At 34.7% G+C, this 21,372-nt stretch overlaps 1 pseudogene; it reads right to left on the bottom strand.

Annotated features, from left to right (window-relative positions):
- Positions 1-18,805: 18,805 nt before the first annotated feature.
- On the bottom strand, positions 18,806-20,183 carry LOC121481804 (annotated as a pseudogene).
- Between the last annotated feature and the right edge of the window lie 1,189 nt (positions 20,184-21,372).

Raw genomic sequence — 21,372 nt, 5'->3', positions numbered from 1 at the left:
ATTGGATAGCGATTATACTGAAAGGTAAATGATAGGCTAGTGTTCCACTGTAGCCATATTTGAAGCTACATGGATTCCCTGACGTCAAGAGGACTTATGTAATATTAAAATACACTTTAGATTGGAGATATGCAAGAATTATTTCCATCCATGGAAACCTTTGCCTAGAAGACAATGTCTATATGCCTAGCATATCATTAGTAAAATCCCTTGCTCTGACATTAAGCCAGGAGCATCCCAAAAATCATTCCAACAGGCATTTAAAATGTGTTGATCAAAGCACCCAGGTTTTTGAGCATGAAAACTCCACCTAATCTTCAAACATTAAAATCCAGAAAGCACGTTGCAACATTTAGAGCCTTAACTGGCATCCACAATAATACTTGCAACCTGACTTAGGAAAATTGAATTACCTCCCACTTTTCTATCACTATAGGAAATAGATTTTTTTTTTTTTTTACCACTGATCAAATCTGCTAAGGACAGTCATTTCATTTGGCAAAATTCCAGCAATTTGGAAGAGAGATTAAAAAAAAATCTCCTTTCTCATCAAAGACAGGCAGACAGATTAAAAAAAAAAAAAAAGAGGTCATATCAAAGTACAATTTTGATTTTTTGTTTAGACTTCCAATTAAGTTTAAGACAATCTGATAACAAGTATGGAAGCCTTTTGATACAGCTTGGGTAGAATGAAAGCCTCTGGGCTGATTAAAACAATCTGTTCTCTATCAGACTTAGCACCATTTTATCTAAGTAATCTCTGGCATGAGTGAAGCTTAACAACACAGAAGTCCAAAATCATTAATAGAAGAACAACTCACATATGTTCAGTATCTAGGCTTTTTGTCACATAATCTCAGCAAATGCTCAGACCAACCATGTGAGACATTGTTCTCTGATGAGATCAAGATTCAGAGAGGTTAAACAATTTTCCAGGGGTCACACTGCTTATAAATGACAGAACCAGGATTTGAACACAGACCATAAGAACTCAAATCCTTCACATGTTGATAATCCTCTCTATGAATTTTTTTAGCTGGTAAATTCTTAAAGTTCATCATGCTTATCTTCAGGTTGGATTACATTTTCGAACCCCTCACTATTCAGTGTTGCCACTTAGTATGCATCTGATTTCAAGTAATTCAACACTAACTTAGAGGTAGCTTAAATACTTATGACCCAGTATGTGGGCAATTTGGCAATCAGAGGTTTGTTAGAAATAGAGTCTTGGGGTGCCAGGGTGGCTCAGTTCATTATGTGGCTGCCTTTGGCTCATCCAAGATCAAGCCCTGCATTGAGCTCCCTGCTCAGTGAGGAGTCTGCTTCTCCCTCTCACCCTGCTTGTGCTTTTGTGCTCCCCTCCCCACTCTCCAAATGAAAGAAAGAGAGAAAGAGAGAGAGAGAAGAAAGGAAAGAAAGAAAGAAAGAAAGAAAGAAAGAAAGAAAGAAAGAAAGAAAGAAAGAAAGAAAGAAAGAAAGAAAGAAAGAAAATAGAGAAACTAAAAGAAAGAAACTAAAAGAAAAAAAGAAATGCAGACTCTCAGGCATCACCCAGGCCCTCCTGAATCAGAAACTTAAAGGCAACAGATCCTGAAGTGATTTATATGCAAAGTTCGAGAAGCACTGGCTTAAAGGACCAGAACCTTTCTTTACTCAGATCACAAGGAAGCTGAAGTTGGGTGCCTCTAGGGGCAGTTTAACAGATCAGTGAGGAAATCAAACCCCAGTCTCTTCCCTCTTCTCTGTTTATAATTTGGCCCCTTCATTAGTTTCAAGATAACCGCAATTGCCCCAGACAGTATGTGCTTTCACAGCAATATCCCAGGATAGACAGGCAAGGAGTGACTGTGTTTTTATCAGGAAAGGTAACTCTCTCCAGAAATCTTGAGCAGAATTCCTTTCCAATCCTTTTGTCCAGGCTTTGGTTGCAAACCCATATGGATGAGTATGCCAGGCTGGGAAGTCACATATCTGAAATTGCAATCTCCTTAGTGAGGGTGCAACAAAGAACAAGGAGAATGGCTGTAAGATAGGTGCCCAGAAGGGGCACAGAAGAATGAGGTAAATGCTACCAAATGTGGTAAAAGCCTGTCACTAGATACAGCAAAAGGCATTGAGCAGTGAGGAGGAGTGGGGTTACACAGACCTTTTGTTTAAAGGTGTCTTACTTTTGCTCCCAGAAGACCCTCAAAATCTGTTCTGTCCTCTATTCCTAAGAGTTGGTACACTCTTTCCTAGCTGACATTTTCTCTCTTCACCTTTGCTCTTCATTATCGACACAGTTTCTAGTGCAGGCAGGCAGTTTTGAAATTTGATTGCTGTGCTAGCAGTCCCATTTTGCAGGCTTTATTTGCTCTAACACGATTTATGATGCCTTGATTATCTCCGTATGGCCTGAATTGCTAGTCACACCATTAATTTTCCTGATTGATGGATTACATAAGGCATATTCCGATGGGAAAAGCAAAGGAAACACAGGTAACCCAGCCTCCCCATTCATATGCACTTTTAATGGGAGTAATTGTCATTACACTCCAACTCTCTATCCCTTTAGGACACCATGTGTGACTTTTAATGATCTGTATGATGTAATTGGATTTTAAGCCTCTGGGGAGAACAAGTTGTAAATTCTCTTGCCTAGGATAAATGGCAAATTTCAACTTCAAGGTTGACTTTAAATCATGTGATAACAAAAAATTTATTTTGCACTTACTATGTGCCAGGTATTGTGCTGTTTGATACAACATTAGATCTTTTTTTTTTTAAACACTTAATTTAATTAATATGTCAAATGTATAAATGGGTATTTTAGTTCAAATGTTATAGCTAAAGGAGTCATCACTCACTAAAATGTATCAGCATATTCAATCATGTTTTGATTTTCACTGAGTCATTTATAACTCTCCCTTATGGTCTACGCTATCCCCTTGGACCTGCTCCTTTGAATAATCATCCCATAACAAATTTACTGGGTTTTTTTCCCCCAAGTCAAAAGGACTCTGCAGCCCATGGTCACATTGGATAGCAGTGAGTCTGTATGCAGTTACCTATCCCACTATCAATTTAGGGAAATTTGTAGTAAAGTCCTGCCATTTCTTGACAATTATTTCTCAATTCAAATAACCTCCTGAAGAGGGACACTGATTTAAAAAAAAAAGGGGGGGGGGTAAGTTTAATTTTCTTATCTTGTGTGTTAGCTTGGTTTTAACTAAAGGAAAGAATATCCTATAGAAAGATTAAGTATTGCCAAAGAATCAGAAATAATAAATAAAATGACCCACTGCCCTAGCTCACCACCTTAGGATTTCAGTTGAGTGTTTACTCAGCTTAGACCCCAAACCAGTCATATTCTTTGTGTTTAACCAACTTTCTTTTGGTATGCTTTCCTCATTCCCCAAATCCAGGAAACTGTATCATTTGCCTGCTTTTCATTTGTTTCCAAATTGATAGGTATTAGTAAAAGGAGTTAAAAAAATTTGGTTGTGAAATTATATATATATATTTTTTTTACCTTCATCTGGACTCCTTACAATATTTGGAAATTTTCTTTAGTTTATCCTCATTCACTTTGTCAAATTCTAGCATACCTCTCAGTTATTTTGAATTCTTCTCAAAACCTAAATTCTCTCATTATTCCACATCATTGAATATAATGCCTCATTCATGTATACTTTTTATATGTGTGATTTATACACTACCCTAGCCTGTTTGTTATTTGCTAAGGAAATAGAAAGGTAATAAGAATAGCTAACATTAACTAATTGCTTTCTGCCAAGACCCAGTGAGGCCACCTGAGCCCCTCCAGGCAATCCAGACACCTTTAAACTTTAGTAAATAACCTTAGCCCACATGATGGATTAACCAACCTTTCTTTATATATCTATACGTTGTGTATTCTTTCCTAAAAAGAACAGAGAACTTCGGCATACCACCAAACAAAAACCAGACCCCTTACAGAATCCCTGGGCACTAAGGGACCATACCCCCTTGTATAACTTCCCAGCACTGGGATAACATCTGTCACTGCACCATCTAGTCTGTACATAAGCAAGAAATATTATGACCACTGCATACCCCTTACTGATTAACTGCCCTTAATCCCTTTAAAATTCCCTGGGCCAGAGAGAAAGCTTGGAATTGGCCTTTGGATAAGAGTCTACCTTCTCCCCCAAGTTACCAGCTTCCTTAGGAAAGCTTGTATTTCTTTCCAGTGAAAACTCATCTCTTGAGTAATGGCTTTTCTAGAGACAGGCAGCCGAACCTGAGTTTCAGTAACACCAGGATAAGCTCATTAACAGACATATTTATTTCACCTTTATAGCAGCTGCAGGAATTAAGTATAATCACTATCCCAATTTTTATATAAGGAAACTGTAAGCTTAATAAAGTCAATTTACTAAAAGCCAATGGCTTAGTCACAGCAAGACAGGCTAATTAGTTCACTGTAAGAAAAAAAAAAATGTTAAAGAAATAAAGCTGGGACACCTGGAGGGCTCAGTGGTTGAGCATCTGCCTTCAGCTCAGGTCATGATCCCGGGGTGCTAGGATCAAGTCCCCCATCGGGCTCCCCACAAGGAGCCTGCTCTCCCTCTGCCTATGTCTCTGCCTCTCTGTGTCTCTCACGGGTAAATAAATAAAATCTTAAAAAGCAAGCAAGCTTTCTTACGCACATGATGTCATGCACAGACAGGTGTCATACATACGGTTATACTCCCACTGTTATCTGAAACACCTGTCTCCTGGCTGTAACTTCAAGGTTGAAGGAGACGCCCAATAGAAGCTTTCAATTGCCATCTCTCTGAAGTGATACCATCACACCTCCCTGTAGGCCGTTTTTCTGGGCAGCTCTTAACAGCAAAGAGATTGGAAAATTCAGGAAGATAAAGGTAGCATTTAGGGAGTGCTATCACTGGCTCAGTCCATAATGTTGAACATGATACATTTCAAGCACTCCTTTGATTTTTCCCCATATACAAAGCACAATGGACCCTACCCCAAGAGACATAATCCCAATTCTTTCCTGCACAGAGCCCAGGATTTCTGGGAGGATAAGGTTCAAGATGGTACTTAGATCTTGAGCTCACCTTTTCTCACAGACAAATCCACAATGACATATGCAGTAATTTTCTTAGAAAAAGACCTGAAGGGTGATTGGATGGCTCAGTCAGATAAACCACAGATTCTTGATTTCAGGTTATAATCTGGGGGTTTTGAGATAGAGGCCTAGGTCCTGCTGAGGCCTGAGCTTGGAGGCTACTTAAAATTCTGCCATCGACTCGTGCACGCCCTCTCTCTCTTGAAATTAAAAAAAAAAAAAAAAAAAAGGACTTGGTAACTAGATGAACTGAGTCTTCACAACAAAAGATGAAAGGGCAGCGCGCAAAGGGGTAAAAGATTAGGGTCTCATCAAAAAAAAAAAAACAAAACACAAACTCACAAAACAAACTTTTCAGGGGTAGCAATTCACAATCAGAGGGGATCTCTAAAATGCAGTACTTTTTTCCTGAAAAGCGAGGGCTCTGTGTTCCACATCAGGCACCCCAAATCCTACATCCTTCACAGAACAGGCGAGCACCCAAACTCCTCCTGGCTGTGAAGGCTGCCAGTGAGGAAGCACAGGAAAACACAGAACTTAGGGAGATGAGAACCACCCTTGAAGGGAAAGGAACCAGGGGTAGTGGAAGGGGAGGTGGGTGGGGGCATGGGGTGACTGGGTGACGGGCACTGAGGGGGGCACTTGACGGGATGAGCACTGGGTGATATACTATATCCTGGCAAATTGAACTCCAATAAAAAAATGCACAAAAAATAAAAATAGATGTTTAAAAAAAAAAAGGTCCCATGCAACTACTCACCTGTGTCAGGACACGGAGCAAAACACCTTTGAAAAGCACCCAGAGGGACGCCGGGGGCTCCGTGGCTGAGCATCTGGCTTGGCTCAGGGCGTGGTCCCAGCCCCTGCACCGCCTCCCGCAAGGGCCCCGCAGGGAGCCGGCTTCTCCCTGTGTCTCTGCCTCTCTCTCGAATAAGTAAAATCTTTAAAAAAAAAAAAAAAAGAAAAAGAAAAAAGAGCACCTGGAGGATATGTGGAAACCCACTTACTAATCCCACAGTGTCTGTGGGAGCGGCGGGAGCTCCCCGGGAGGGTCTCTCCGCCGCAGCAGAGGCGCTAACGGAGGCCAGACCGCGGCCTCGCCCGCCCCCCACTCTCCGCCGCACCTTTTTGAAATTCGCGGCAGCTGTTGGGCACCAGCGCGCATGCGCAGCTGAGGTCCGGCCCATACCCCGCGGGGGCTGTAACCGCGGGGAGCCCGAATCTAAGGTACAAGGTGGTATGTCCTAAAATATATAAATGTTATATATATGTATTATATATGTATTATATATATATAATTATATATATGTATTATATATTTATATATGATTATATATGTATTATATATTTATATATGATTATATATGTATTATATATTTATATATATATAAAAATATATAATTTTATTTTTATATATAAAAATTTATTTTTTATATTTTTATATATTTTTATATATTTTTATTTATATTATAAATATAAATAAATATAAAATAAATATAAAAATATATAAACAATATAAATATAAAATAATATATATTTTATATATTTTATATATATTAAAATAAATATAAAAATTTATATTTTATATATATTTTTATTTTTATATATAAAAATATATATTTTATATTTTATATATATGTTTATATATAATTTTTTGTATATAAAAATATATATATTTTTATGAAAATATATATTATATTATATTATATATATTTTTATATATATTTTTATATATAAAAATATATATTATATTATAGTATATAAATTTTATATATGTATTATATATAATTTTATATATATGTATTATATATATTTTTATATATATAAAGTATATATTATATTATATATTATAGTATATGAATTTTATATATATGTGTATTATATATATTATATTATATATATGTATTATATATGTAAATATATATTATATAAATTTTATATATATGTATTATATATATATATATAAAATAAGGTATAATATGTTACCTACAATGAGGTCTGAAGACCTTTAAAATTTTAGGGGATCAGTTTTAGGTTCTCCAATTAGTCCCATTTGGAAAGGGAAATAATAGGTCAATCTGCTTGAAGAGTAGCACAGCCTCCTTTCCCTCTTGCCTATGAGGTTTGGGAGCCCGAATGCCTTCTTAAATCTTATATAGTCACATACTACTTATTACAGGATTACAGATTTTTAGTATTAAAAAAATAATATATTTCTTAACATTTACTTTTAAACAGGTCTGAAATCAGTCACTAAACCTAAATTCTTTTTACAGCATGGTTTAAGGATAGACACAATCTTTGGAGGAATAGAGAACCTCTTTCCCTATCACTCAAAATACGGGTCGCTAATTTGAGATCATCTGTAGCAACAGGAGACTCCATCCTTCATCTGAGCTTTACCTTTATTGAAAACATTTTAATCCTGTCACTTTCTATTTGTGATCAATAAACTGTGACTTTTCTTGAATGCTGAAAGGACCCAGATATATTCTCTTTCTATGACCTTCTGCTTAAGTTTATTTTTTAATGAGCTATGTAATTCTTAAAACCACACAAATGATGTTTTAAAGTGTACAATCTGGGGTGCCTGGCGGGCTCCACTGGCAGGTGCATGACTCTTGATCTCATGGTCATGAGATGGAGCTCCACACTGGGTGTACAGATTACTTAAATAAATAAACTTTAAAAAATTACAGTGTACAATCCAATGGGTTTTAGTATATTCACAAATTCATGCAAATATTACCATTATTTTGAGAATATTTCTATCATCCATAAAGAAACCTTATAACATTTTTGCCATCACCCTCCATGTCCACTTTTCCCTAGCTCCTGACAACCACTAATCTATTTTCTTTTTCTATAGATTTGCCTGTTTTGGAATTCTCATATAAATGGAACCATACAATATGTGGAATTTAGTGGTTGACTTCTTTCACATAGCATAATATTTTCAAGGTAGATCCATGTCGCAGGATGTATCAGTACTTCATTCTTTTTGTATAGCTGAGAGATGCCCCCGTTATATGTTTATACTACATTTTCTTAATCCATTCATCAGTAGACATTTGGTATTTTGTCACTTTGGGGCTATTATGAATCATGTTACTGTAAGTAGTCGTGTTTCTGTGTGGATATGTTTTCAATTGTCTTGTCTGTGTACCTGGGAGGGGAGTTACTTGGTCATAGGAAAACTGGCTTAGCAGTTGCCAAACATTTTTTCAACATGACTGCACTGTTTTACATTACTACCAGCAATGTGAAAGTCTCCAATTTCTTGACATCCTGAAAATGCTAGATTTTTTTTTAAAGCATCCTAGTGAGTGTGAGGTATCTTTTGGTTTTGATTAGCATTTACCTAATGCATAATAATTGAGAATATTTTCATCTATGTATTGGCCATTTGTCTTCTTTAGAGAAATGTCCAAAATGGTTGCCATTTTTTAATCGGGTTGTTTTTAAATTTCTTTTAAAGATTTTATTTATTTATTTATTTATTTATTTATTTATTTATTTGAGAGAGAAAGAGCAACTGAGAGAGAGAGATCATGAGCTGGGTGGAGGAGCAGTGGGAGAGGGATAAGCAGGCTCTGAACATGGAGTCCGCCTTAGGGCTGGATCCCAGCAGTAGCTTAACTGACTGAGCCACCCAGGTACCAATGGGTTGTTTTTTTTTTGTTTTGTTTTGTTTTTAAGTCTTTTAATACTCTGATATCGATCTCTTATCAGATACATGATTTACAAATAATTTCTGCCCCTCGAAAAGATCCCTAATGTGGATCTTTTCATCTAAGATATTGTTTTGTTGTGCTCATACAAACTTTTTATGTACTTTGCTTGCTCTATTTGTTCATTAAAGATCCCGAAGCTTGAAATTCTACATCTCTTCTTTCTTAGTTAATTCAAAATTTTCTATAAAGGAAATAAATGTATTGCCTTCAAACCTTTTCCTACAGTATGTGTAGAAAAGGCAGGACAAACGTCTCAGATTCCCCCTTTATTTAAAACTTTTCAAAATGATTAATTGATTTCCTGTCATTCTCCAAATTTACTGTGGAATTCTTTTAGTCTTAAAATTGTTAGAAACTTACAAATTTAAACATAGTATGGGCCTTAATTGTTTGAATTTATTATCCAAACTGATGCTTACACCATGCCTCTTTTATGCTGTTGGAGCTGATCTTTACGTTCATTCCTGAGTCCTTTTGTTATAATCCAGGTAGTCTGTGATAGTTTCTTTTTTTTTTTTTTTTTTTTTGTATATGAAGAAATATTCTGTACTTTCTTTGTATTTCTTTCCCCAAACTTGGAGCTCTCCTGCTTTACAGTGTGAAATTGTATTTACACATTATAATTTCCAATAGAAGTGCTCAGTGCTATTGGGTTGATCATTTTTTCGAGGCTTTTTCAGTGGACAGAATAAGAAAACTTTTTAAAAATTAAAATGTTATGCATTTACTACCCATTTAATAAAAGTGAGGATTCATTGATTTCAACCTATAATTCAACATTGCAGTCTCAGGGAAAACATGTCAAACTCGCCACTAATAATAAGACTAGTAAATCATATTTTATTTAGTTTATTTATTTTCTTTTTTTTCAATACTTGGAGTATAGAGGTATATTAATGTACTTAAAAATCATTTGGAAAAAGTCCTTTCAATATACTTGTACTTTATGTTCAATATAAAGTTAGAATTATTAGTTTTATTTTCTTTAGATATTTAAGTACTGCTTATTACACTCAACTTTGTTGTGTATAATCTAACATACTTGGATGATTAAAAATTAAATACATATAAAAGGAAGTAAAAACTAGGTCCTATTCTTCACTCTACCTAATCTCTCCCTATACATATCACTTAAAAATATGGATTATGCATTCATTTTAAACAGTATGATTTGACAAAATATGCATAGATGGTACTAATTTCTAGCTTCTTAAATAAACAGTAACATATTAAAACACATTCTCCACCTAAATTTTTCACTCAAAAATAAATCCTGGCGATCACTCTGTAGGATTATCAGGATGTATTTCTCATGCTTTATTAGTGGTGCATGTTGCAATAATATAATAGTGTTAATACCCACTATGTGGAGACACAGTATTAAATTTATAAATTGACTTCAGCAAAAGTAATATCTTTATACTGCTGAACCTCCCTAAGTAAGAACACAGCATGTTTGGATATATGTTTCATTCAGAAGTGTTTTGTCGTTCAGCTCATATGGATCGACACATCTCGTTTTTGCCTATTTTTACCTATTTTCTTTTTCTGTTTGTTTGCTATGATAAATATTTGTTTCTTCTCTTTCTTAGAATTGGTATTTTTGTATCCATGAAGTCTACTGACTTTTCTATGTTTGTTTTTCAAACCAGCTACTTTACAAAATCATTTAATTTTCAGGACAGGTTTACTATAATTATTTTAGGAAGCTATCAGATATGGATATGTCATATGCAAATAGAGGAACTTTTACCTCTTTCTCTCTAATTGTTATGTCTCTAATTGCTTTCACTAGCCTATTTGCATTTGCTGAAGATATGGGATGTCCCTGTCTTATTCTTAATTTTAATGGGAAAGAGTCTGGTGTTTCTGCATTAAGAGACAAGATAATTGTTTGGTTTAAATATTTTTTGAGTGCATTTAGTCTACGCAGGTATTGAATTTTGTCATATATCTTTATGGTATTGAGAGAATCATTTTTTTCCTTCTTAGATATTTTAATATGAGTTGTAAATAGATTTCCTAATATTGAGTGCCCTTGAAACAGTGGAGTAATGCTATATAAGTTTTAAATATAATATCAGATTCTCTTGATATTTAAAAGTGAGATTGATTTATAGTTTTCATTTCAGGGTATTAATTTTTTCCCCCATTTTTGAAACGATGTTATGCTTGCTTTATAAAGGAATTGTGGACATTTTTGCTTATATATCCATGTTCTGGAATGCTTTAGCGTGTATTGGCAAAACTGATCTTTAAATAAAAGGTTTTTTGTTTTGCTTTTGTTTTTTAGAAATTTTTTAAGAAAACATCTCAGCTGTATTTCATTTTTGCATTCATTTGAGTGAGTGCTTGTATATGTGCATGTGTGAGGGGGCTGTCCTTATTTATAGATATCTTGGTCTAATCTTCCTATCTCTAATTCTATTCAAATTTTTATTACCAGTAATTTTCAAAATTATTTCATCTGGGATGTAACATTTATTTTTTTTTTCTTCTACTGTTTTCAAGCTCATTAATTTAGCCTTTTATTAGATTATTCTCTATACTTTATTTCTGTGAACCTTATTATTCTTCTTTGACTTTCAACTTGAATGTTTTATTCATTCATTTTTGTTTGGTTTTAATCCTAAGAATTTTCTTTTACTAAGCACTTTTGCTCTATATCATTGCTTCATGTCATGTTTTAGTTACTATTAAATCAGTAAATTTCAAATTTTTAGTTGATTCTTAGACCAATGAATTATTGAATAGAATATGTATAGATATGTATAGCTTTTTTTTTTTCCTTAGGGGTAAAGACTTGTTTTAAAATGTCTGGTGATAAACACGATTTAAATTATTTATATTATTTGAAACACGAGATATTCCTTGTGTCCTAAGATATGGTCTTTTGGTAATTTTTTTTTCCCTAATCACCACTCACTTTACATTTTGAAAAGAAAGCTTAATTTCAAGAACTTGAGTTCACTGTTATATGTATATAAATATTATTGCCTTATAAAGGGCATTAATTTATAGCCAATGATTAGGAGGGGTGGGTGGGAGGACACCTTTAAAATTTTAGTCCTGTTTTTGGCAAATAGGGGGTATACAGAGAGCTTTTTTTGTATCTGTTTCTTTTTATTTGCCATCAGCTCAAAATAATCCTTACATCAGAGTGGCAAATTTTAGGGTAGCATATTTTGCTATAATTGATAAATCTGCTTTATTTTTAATTGTTATAATTGTTAAATTGTTTATCATTCATTGTTAAATTTTTACATTATTATAATATTTTGTTCACTTCATCTATCTTGGGTTGAGAGAGATGCATTAGAGTCTCCTGTATCAGTCTGTAGTCTGCATCTATTTTTTTTTAATATCTCCCATGTCTGCTTTATAAAAGTGTTGCTACGTTATATGAGCCCTGGATGCCTAAAGAATTTTCTCCTATGATATATATTGAGTTTAATAATTTTATTAGAATCTATGTCTGTGAGTTGGCCATTCAGGATTGATGTTTCCAGATACACAGTATGTTTGTTTAATTAATAGTTTAAAACTATTTTTCATATTTTGTTAAGCTTTCAAACTTAAATTATAGTGTAAATTTAGTAAATTTCTATTGCTTTAGTTTTCTCCTTCCTGGATTATTATTAAATATAAATTGAATCTTCTTTGCTTATGTTATATTAATCAAATCATTTTTTATATTTTTAATGCATTTTAAAATTTCTTCCCTTTATGTCATCTATTTATCTTAAGTACTTTATCATGTTGTTTATTCACCTTTGTGTTTCATTGATTCTTCATTTCTGAAATAATTTATTTTTTTAATTTGTAAAAATGTCTTTGAATTCTGTCAGTACAAATTCTGTCAGTGTCTTTTCAAATTAATCTCCCTTTTCTCCAATTACCTCATTATGAGTCTATATAATTCTATATGCTATTATTTCAAGTTCTATAGTATTTTCTTAATTTCTTGAAATTTATTTTAAAATATGCAGCTTTAATCTACTTTGTTATTATTTTGCTTATATTCTTCTAGTATCAGCACTAACTAGTTTTAGAAGATTTCTATGTGAATACTTGGCAACAAATACAAGTAGTGCTGATTTTATATGATAATTTATCTAAAAGTAACTACATTAACGTTTTATTGCTGATGCAAAATCAGTGGGGTTGGGTCATTAAAGTGGTGTCATTTAGCAAACAAAACAGTGACACCAAACAGAACTAGTAGGCATTGTATTCTTCTTTGTCATACACTTACAGAAAATGAAATAACCAAAACCAGTGTCTCTTAAGAATGTTTTTGATGAAGAAATGAAAAAATATAAACTTTATTAAATGTCAGCCAACAAAGATATGTCCTTTTAATATTTGATGTAATAAAATAAGCAATATGCATAAAGCACTTTTCCTGCATAACAAAGTACAATGGTTGTCTTCAGGAGAAGTATTTGTTTTGTGCTGTTGTGTGATTTGAAAGCTGAACGTTACTTTCTTAATTTTTATTTGAAAAAAAAAAGTCAGAAGAATAAATTAGGTTATTCAGAGTTGGATTTTTGAAAGAAAAATTGTTGAAAATTAACATACTCAACCTGTAATTTCAAGAGAAAATCTGATTGTATTTGTTACCCATAAAAAAATCTCTATTTTCAGATGAATATTAAAATTTAGGAAAACTTAGTTATCTGCCACCATAAGATTGGCAGCTTTTCAACATTTATGAATTAAGAGATTATTATGAATATGATTTTTATATCATACAATTAAATGTATAAATATCTGGAAGAATTGCATAATTTTGTGATCCAGCATTTCCAAAATGATCAATGTATGATGTTACAAAATCATACATCAATTATAAGTAGACTTCAACAAATTCTCATAATCTGGGGGCTTTGTCCTGAAAGGATATTTTAGTGGGTCATTTCAAGAGTTCTGAGATCCCCAAATACTCTAGCACCATTTAACTTCACCTCAAAACAGTCAGTTCCCCCATTCCTTGGAGGCTTGAAACCACTTTCCATTGCCTTCCATTAAGCTCTCCAAAAGGACCTCCAAATTCTCTTCTCCCTTCTGCGTCCTTCTATACCACTGTGTACACACAGGGATTTTATTGCTGTGTGTATGTATGGTGGGTTTTTGTTTTGTTTGTTTTTTCCCACTTAAATTTTGGGGACTATGGTAGTACTTTGTCACTTAATTTTATCGTAGATGCTGGCCATATGCTTCTTTTGCTATCCTGACACATATATTTATTTTTGTTCAAATGTTCAGAGACATTCTAAAATCATGTTACTGTCATCCTACCAAAATTCCTCTGCCCAAAATAACATGAATTAGAAAAAAATAACTCTTGTATTGGGACTCTGATGCTTGATGTCAATGTTGATGTATTGATAGCCCAAATTCCATTTGCTAAAACTAGGGCTGATATTTAACTGATAATTACTATGGTTATAAATGATACCTGCTCTCCTCCAGAGAAAGTTCTGGCTTTAGTCAGCATGCCTTATTTATGATTAAATACTTTAAATATTATTCCTGTAAAATATATTTTTATATATTTATACACAACTAAATGAAATGTATTTATTTTGAAAATATATGTGTATATTCATATAATATATACACACACATACATGTATTTATTTAGGTAAGTTTAACCCCCAGAAAGGCATGAAAACAGAGATAGGATAAAAGGATTAGAAGTGGCCTGACTTGTTGTTCTCTGCAAATGAATATTTTCATCTATTATTATTAAGATGAAATTTTTATTAGAACTTTGCCTCTTCAACAAATTTGTATATGCAAGCAGAAATTGTTCGAAAAAGAAATAGCATTATCCAATCAGATATTATAGAAAAACTACTCAATTTGCAGCATAAATCTTAAATTGTAAGAACATATTTTCCCCCAGAGCTCAAAAGAAAGCTTAAATATGCAAATACAATCTGTGCGATCTTTGAGTAAAGACATCATCTTTATACATCGTTGAACCCCTGGGACTTAGTAGAAATTGACATTCAGAAGGTACTCCATAAAGATGTTTTGATTTTCTGAAATGAGGGGCCTACTTGAATTAGTGAAAACTACATTCAAACACGTATACTGAAAATATGATTTATAATTTCATGTGCAGTTGAACATTCAGACATGGAGTAAAATTTGTGATTTGCAGCAGGATAGCCTTATCCCATCTCTTAAATATGTCATTGAAAATTCAGTTGAGGGGATCCCTGGGTGGTTCAGTGATTTAGCGCCTTCCTTCAGCCCAGGACTTGGTCCTGGAGTCCCAGGATTGAGTTCCACGTCAGGCTCCCTGCATGGAGCCTGCTTCTCCCTCTGCCTGTGTCTCTGCCTCTCTCTCTCTATCTCTGTCTCTCATGAATAAATAAATACAATCTTAAAAAAAAAAATAGATCAGTGAAACCACAGAATTTCCATAAACAGATGAGGTGTCAAAGGTAATCATTTAAGTTTTTATAAAACAAAGATACATCATTATGAATCTAAAATATTGAAAGAGTAAATATTACTGGTAACTTTTAGCTGAGACTGTCTTAGTTATATTTTATATGTATATTCATATATCTAAATTTTAAAATATATACCAAATGTAAATGAAAGCAAGCAACCAAGTAAGTTTCAAGAAAAACATTATACCTGTAGAGAAACTATTTCAGTCAGGTGAATTTAAAAAAAATTAAGTTTTTGTATAGGAGATAGTTCTTAAAAGAAAAGGTAGAGGTTGAAGACAAAACAGCAGAAATTAGCCATAAGTGAGATTGCATATAAGACATCTCAGAGATTGACTATACAAGCACTTAAAACTCTCTGATAGACAGATAGATAGATGATAGATAGATAGATAGATAGATAGATAGATAGATGCTAGATAGAGACTAACATCTTTCATTGATTGTATACCTTTGTATACCTTGAGCACCTTTCATCATATCTCCACAAAGTTACCTGAAAACAGTCTTTTCCATACACTTTTATTCCTTAACACAGAAACCATTTCAACCACCAGTTTTTTTAACAAATTAAAATATAATATTTTTATTATAAACAGTGACTATAATTATGTTTGCCAAATATTTTCAAATAGATATGTTAGAAGACCAGTTATATGGAAGAGATTATAGTTTTATTTTAAACCAATACATGTTTCTGATAATCTGGGTAAGATTTTTCTCTGAATAAGATTAACTAATTCATTTTGATATTTAAACTCTGAATTCTGTATTGCAGGGGAGGAAATAAACCTTTTTTCTCTATTCTCTTAGGTTCCCTGGGGCCCTGCAAATTAGATTTACAAAAGACAGATTAACAAGAGAAAATCAAACAATTTATTAATACGCACAGTTCACATATATAAGGGAGAAACTCGGTGATGAATAACTCAAAGAGATGGTTAGAACTAGGGGTTATATAGCATATTAACAAAGAACAAATTTGTAGACAAATGACAAGACAGAAGAAAACGGCTTTATATTTCCAAGGGAGGCAAACCATAGGAAGGTAAATATATAGGGAAACTAATGGAAAGTAAGGGCTGTTTTAGTAAGGTTTGTTCTGTAGATGCCTCTTGATGTCTTCTCAGGGCTGGTAAGATTCACCAATGATTAAATGCCTAAACCTGCTTTTATGTGAATTGAAGGTGGAGTGCGGCAGAGAGGTTTTTTTGCTTCTCAGTTGTCTTCAGCTCAAAATAATTTTTATGCCAAAATAGCGTATTTGAGGTGACATATTCTTTTTTCTTTTTTTTAAGATTTTATTTATTTGCTCAAGAGAGACTTAGAGCGAGAGAAAGGCAGAGACATAGGTAGAGGGAGAAGGCTCCTTGCAGGGAGCCCAATGTGGGACTCCAGGATCACGCCCTGGGCCAAAGGCAGCTGCTAAACCACGGAGCCATCCAGGCATCCCAAGGAGGTGACATATTCTGATCTCTTACAGTTTAAGTGCTTTTAGAAGGAAATCAAGGCCAAAACTACATCTTTTATCTGTTAAAGTAATTATTACAAAGACAGGTTATTGGCATGGACATTGTAAATTTATGGTCTGGGATGACCAAAGAAGACAGTAAATACGTAGAAGCCTTATGGGAGCATGTGGGGAAGAGTGTCATGAAAGCTGGATTCCTCTTCCATGTGTACTCTAGCTCTGTGATCTTGCCAAGTCATGTCAACAAATATTAACATGTTTGCTTATTGCGATTGAACTTGTGGTGAATAATGAGCTTATCTTAATAGTTAAAATTACTTTTTTAGAATTTCTTTTTTTTTTTTTTTTAATTTTATTTATTTATGATAGTCACAGAGAGAGAGAGAGAGAGAGAGAGAGAGAGGCAGAGACATAGGCAGAGGGAGAAGCAGGCTCCATGCACCGGGAGCCCGATGTGGGATTCGATCCCGGGTCTCCAGGATCGCACCCTGGGCCAAAGGCAGGCGCCAAACCGCTGCACCACCCAGGGATCCCCACTTTTTAGAATTTCTATATGTATAGTCCAGATGCTGTCTTAGAGTAGAGGGATCTAAGAGTCAATTCACAACTGATAAAAAGCAGGCAGATTGTTCACTTTGGTTTCAGAAATATTGTTAAGGCTCTTCTGATCAAAATGCCTCTTGCTCATTTGGAATGGTACTTAAAATTCCTCCCATTGAAGCTGTCCCTTTAGATTAAGTGATTGTCTCTAGAAGGCTGTGAGTGAAATGAAAAAGACCATTATAAAGGATAACACATTCACATTAATACAAAAGCATTGATATAAAGAGATGATAGAGTGGAAACATGGGGCAAGGGGCTGTCAGAAAATTGCAGTAAAATGAGTCTTGCTGGTCAGGAAAGACTCAGCTACTGTTAGGATGGTAGACTTCATGACAGCAAGAAGAAACAGAATGCTTTGAAACAGGGAAGGAGAAAAATCTGGAATTATTTAATGTCCATTTACTAGAGGATGGGGATACTTAATGAGCATGTAGTTGCTCTGGATATCCATGGCTAACAGCCTCCTGAGCTATTTTTTTTTCTCCTTATTACTTCTCTTTTATAACTTTGAAGGTTCCTCTCTCTCAAATTTAGAATATGGACTAACTCTTCTATTTCCCTTTTAATGCCTGAGGTTACTTTGTAAACACTTTATCCACTGAGGAGCCAACTCTTTTGTCATAAAAATTTCCTAGGATTTGTAATGGCTTCTTTCTATCTCTGTCTTACAGATGTTGAGCAGGGATCTTACACATAATGTCAGTATGTAAGTTCAATGATGAATGGCTCAGTACCACAGGTTAGTGATCAGATTATATGAATTTCAGTAGTACTAAAAGAGAGAAGTTATAACATACAGAGGACTTACCACAGTGCCTGGGTCATAATTTTTTAAATTTTTATGTAACTGATCCAGTTAGTGGTTTATTATGAAGTGGTGAAATAAATAATTTTCTTTAAAGTATTTTTAATTTCCTCAGCCAAAAGCCTCCTATTCTGATTTCAAGATTGCGAGAGAGTTTGATACATCCATTAAGTATCACTAAGATTTAACATGGAACCAGGAAAATACAAAAGGTCCCTGTTTATATAGAGATTGATTAGGTATATTCATACATATGATAGATTTTTGTGTTTTCTGAATAAGTTATCAATTTCTATAGAATCTTGATACATTTTTTTCTCATTAAACTTTTGTTTTAATGGGTCTTAAAATTCTGTGACAGATTTTTGGTCAAGTTGTTTCCATGAAAAAGCACTGATTTAAAAAACTAATAATTTAAAACTGCCACACACACACACACACACACACACACACACACACACACACACGGTCCACAAAACATTCTCCTTTCCTTCTGAAGGTTTTATGATGCACTGTTATCATAACCAGTCTTTTACTATTAAACGTAAATGGCCAATCGACACAAACAGTTCTGAGACCCTTCTTCCACCACTGATTAAGATGGGTGGCAGGTATTTGGGATAATACTCATTTAGCCTTCTGAGCTTTCTGGGCAGACTTGATGCCTTTGACAGCTCCACCTCCCTTCTTGTCCACTGCTTTGATGACACCCACAGCAACTGTCTATCTCATGTCACAAACAGCAAAACAGCCTAGAGGAGGATAGTCAGAGAAGCTCTCAACACACATAGGTTTGCCAGGAACCATATCAACAATGGCCAGATTTCAAGAACTTAGGACCATCTTCCAGCTTTTTTCCAGAACAATGATCTGTCTTCTCCTTCAGCTCAGCAAACTTGCAAGCAATGTGGACTGTGTGACAAAACATCAGAGGTGCATATCTAGCACTGATTTGGCCTGGGTGGTTCAGAATAATCACCTGAGCCGTGAAGCCAGCTACTTCCATTGGTGGTTCATTTTTGCTGTCACCAGCCACGTTGCCATGACGAACATCTTTGACAGATATGTTCTTGACATTGAAGCCCACATTGTCCCCAGGAAGAGCCTCCCTCAAAGCTTCATGGTGCATTTCAACAGACTTGACTTCAGTTGTAACATTGACCGGAGCAAAGGTGACCACCATGCCAGGCTTAAGAACCCCAGTTTCCACTTGACCCACTGGGACAGTACCAATACCAACAATTGTGTAGACTTCCTGGAGAGGCAGGTGCAAGGACTTATCAGTTGGACATGTTGGTGGCAGAATGCAATCCAGAGCTTCAAGCAGTGTGGTTCCACTGGCATTCCCTTCTTTATAGGTGACTTTCCATCCCTTGAACCAAGGCATGTTAGCACTTGGCTCATGCATGTTGTCACCATTCCAACCAGAAATTGGCACAAATGCTACTGTATTGGGGTTGTAGCCAATTTTCTTAATGTAGGTGCTGACTTCCTTAATGATTTCCTCATATCTCTTCTGGCTGTAGGGTGGTTCATTGGAATCCATTTTGTTAACACCAACAATTAGTTGTTTTACACCCAGTGTGTAAGCCAGAAGGGCATGCTCATGGGTCTGCCCATTCTTGGAGATACCTGCTTCAAATTCACCAACACCAGCAGCAATAATTAGGACAGCACAGTCAGGCTGAGATGTGCCTGTAATCATGTTTTTGATAAAGTCTCTATATCCTGGGCATCAATAATGGTCACATAATACTTGTTGGTCTCGAATTTCCCAGGGAGAAATCAATGGTGATATCACGTTCTCATTCAGCTTTTAGTTTATCCAAGACCCAGGCATACTTGAAAGAGCCTTTTCCATCTCAGCAGCCTCCTTCTCAAATTTTTAGATAGTTCTTTTGTCGATCCCACCATATTTGTAGATCAGATGGCCAGTTGTGGTAGACTTGCCTGAATCTACATGTCCAATGACAACGATGTTGATGTGAGTCTTTTCTTTTCCCATTTTGATTTAGGTTTAGCAGTGGTTTTCATGACACCTGTGTTCTGGCAGCAAACCCGTTGTGAAAAAAGTGAATCTCGATACATTTTAATTGGTTATATCTTCTGTTAATGTCATATGCTAAGTACTCCTAGTGTCATGTGTCTATGGCAAAATCCAAATATAAAATAAAATAAACGCTGTGTAATTCTAATGTATAGAGATTCAAGCAAAGTCATCAGGGTATGGTCCATCTCTTTATTGGTTGGACTTTCTATCTTCTCTCCTGGCTTCATTCTTTAACAGACTCTCTCAACATTATTCATTGAGTTTCAGTAAGGATAGAATTCTCGTTCTTTAATAGTTACAACAAAGGCTTGAGACGGAATACCAGTAGTATTTTGGGTTACTTGGCCATCCATGGATCAATTGTTGTGGTCAGAGAAATGATATGCCCTGAATAGGTAGGCTTGATTCTCCTTAAATCAATCGTTGAAATCAGCCGTAAATGTCCACATGAAATGAGAGAGACTGCAAGAAGTTTCGCATTGGAAAACCAAGGCACATACCAAAAGAAATGGTAAAGGATAGTAGGCATCTATGTTCACCAGTGTTGATAAAAATCTTCTTAGTGCATTATCTTTATCTTTATCAGTCAAGGGATTTTCTTACTAAGAGATATTTTTCTTGTTGAAAAATAGGAAAAAAAAAGTTTAAAATTTTACTTAAAAGTTTCTTAATTCATATCCCTGGGACCTAGACTTTATCCTGTCCTTTGCATTGCTTTTGAGAAGGCACAAGCATGATTTTAATAAACACATTTTCATCTTTTCCAGCATTTGGCCTTGTGACTTTGTATCAGCAGTGTAAATGTTATAGGAATTGGACTGACCATTTGCAAAGAGAAAAAAAAACCTGACAGTGTGTGTTGGTGGAGAATCAATTCTAGAAATAAATAGAATATAACCCTAGCATGTTAACCTTAATTATCTAAGCAAATATTACACATTCTGACAGTGCATCATAAATAGACATCTCTTTGTTATAGGAATCCTCTTCCAGATTTAGGAGTGTGGAGGGGTTCCCATGTTACCTTCATTACCCTAAGTAGAAAATTGTTGGGGGAATCCATTTTTTCAGTTTTATAGAATATGAAATCTTGGTAAGGTTTGGAAATTTCTATGTCTCCTTTCTCGATGTGAACCTCCTAAGG

This window comes from Vulpes lagopus, chromosome 24, assembly GCF_018345385.1.
Source record: "Vulpes lagopus strain Blue_001 chromosome 24, ASM1834538v1, whole genome shotgun sequence".
NCBI classification, from domain to species: Eukaryota; Metazoa; Chordata; class Mammalia; order Carnivora; family Canidae; genus Vulpes; species Vulpes lagopus.
Note: the sequence above shows the minus strand (reverse complement) of the source record. Positions and strands in the feature narration are given on the sequence as shown.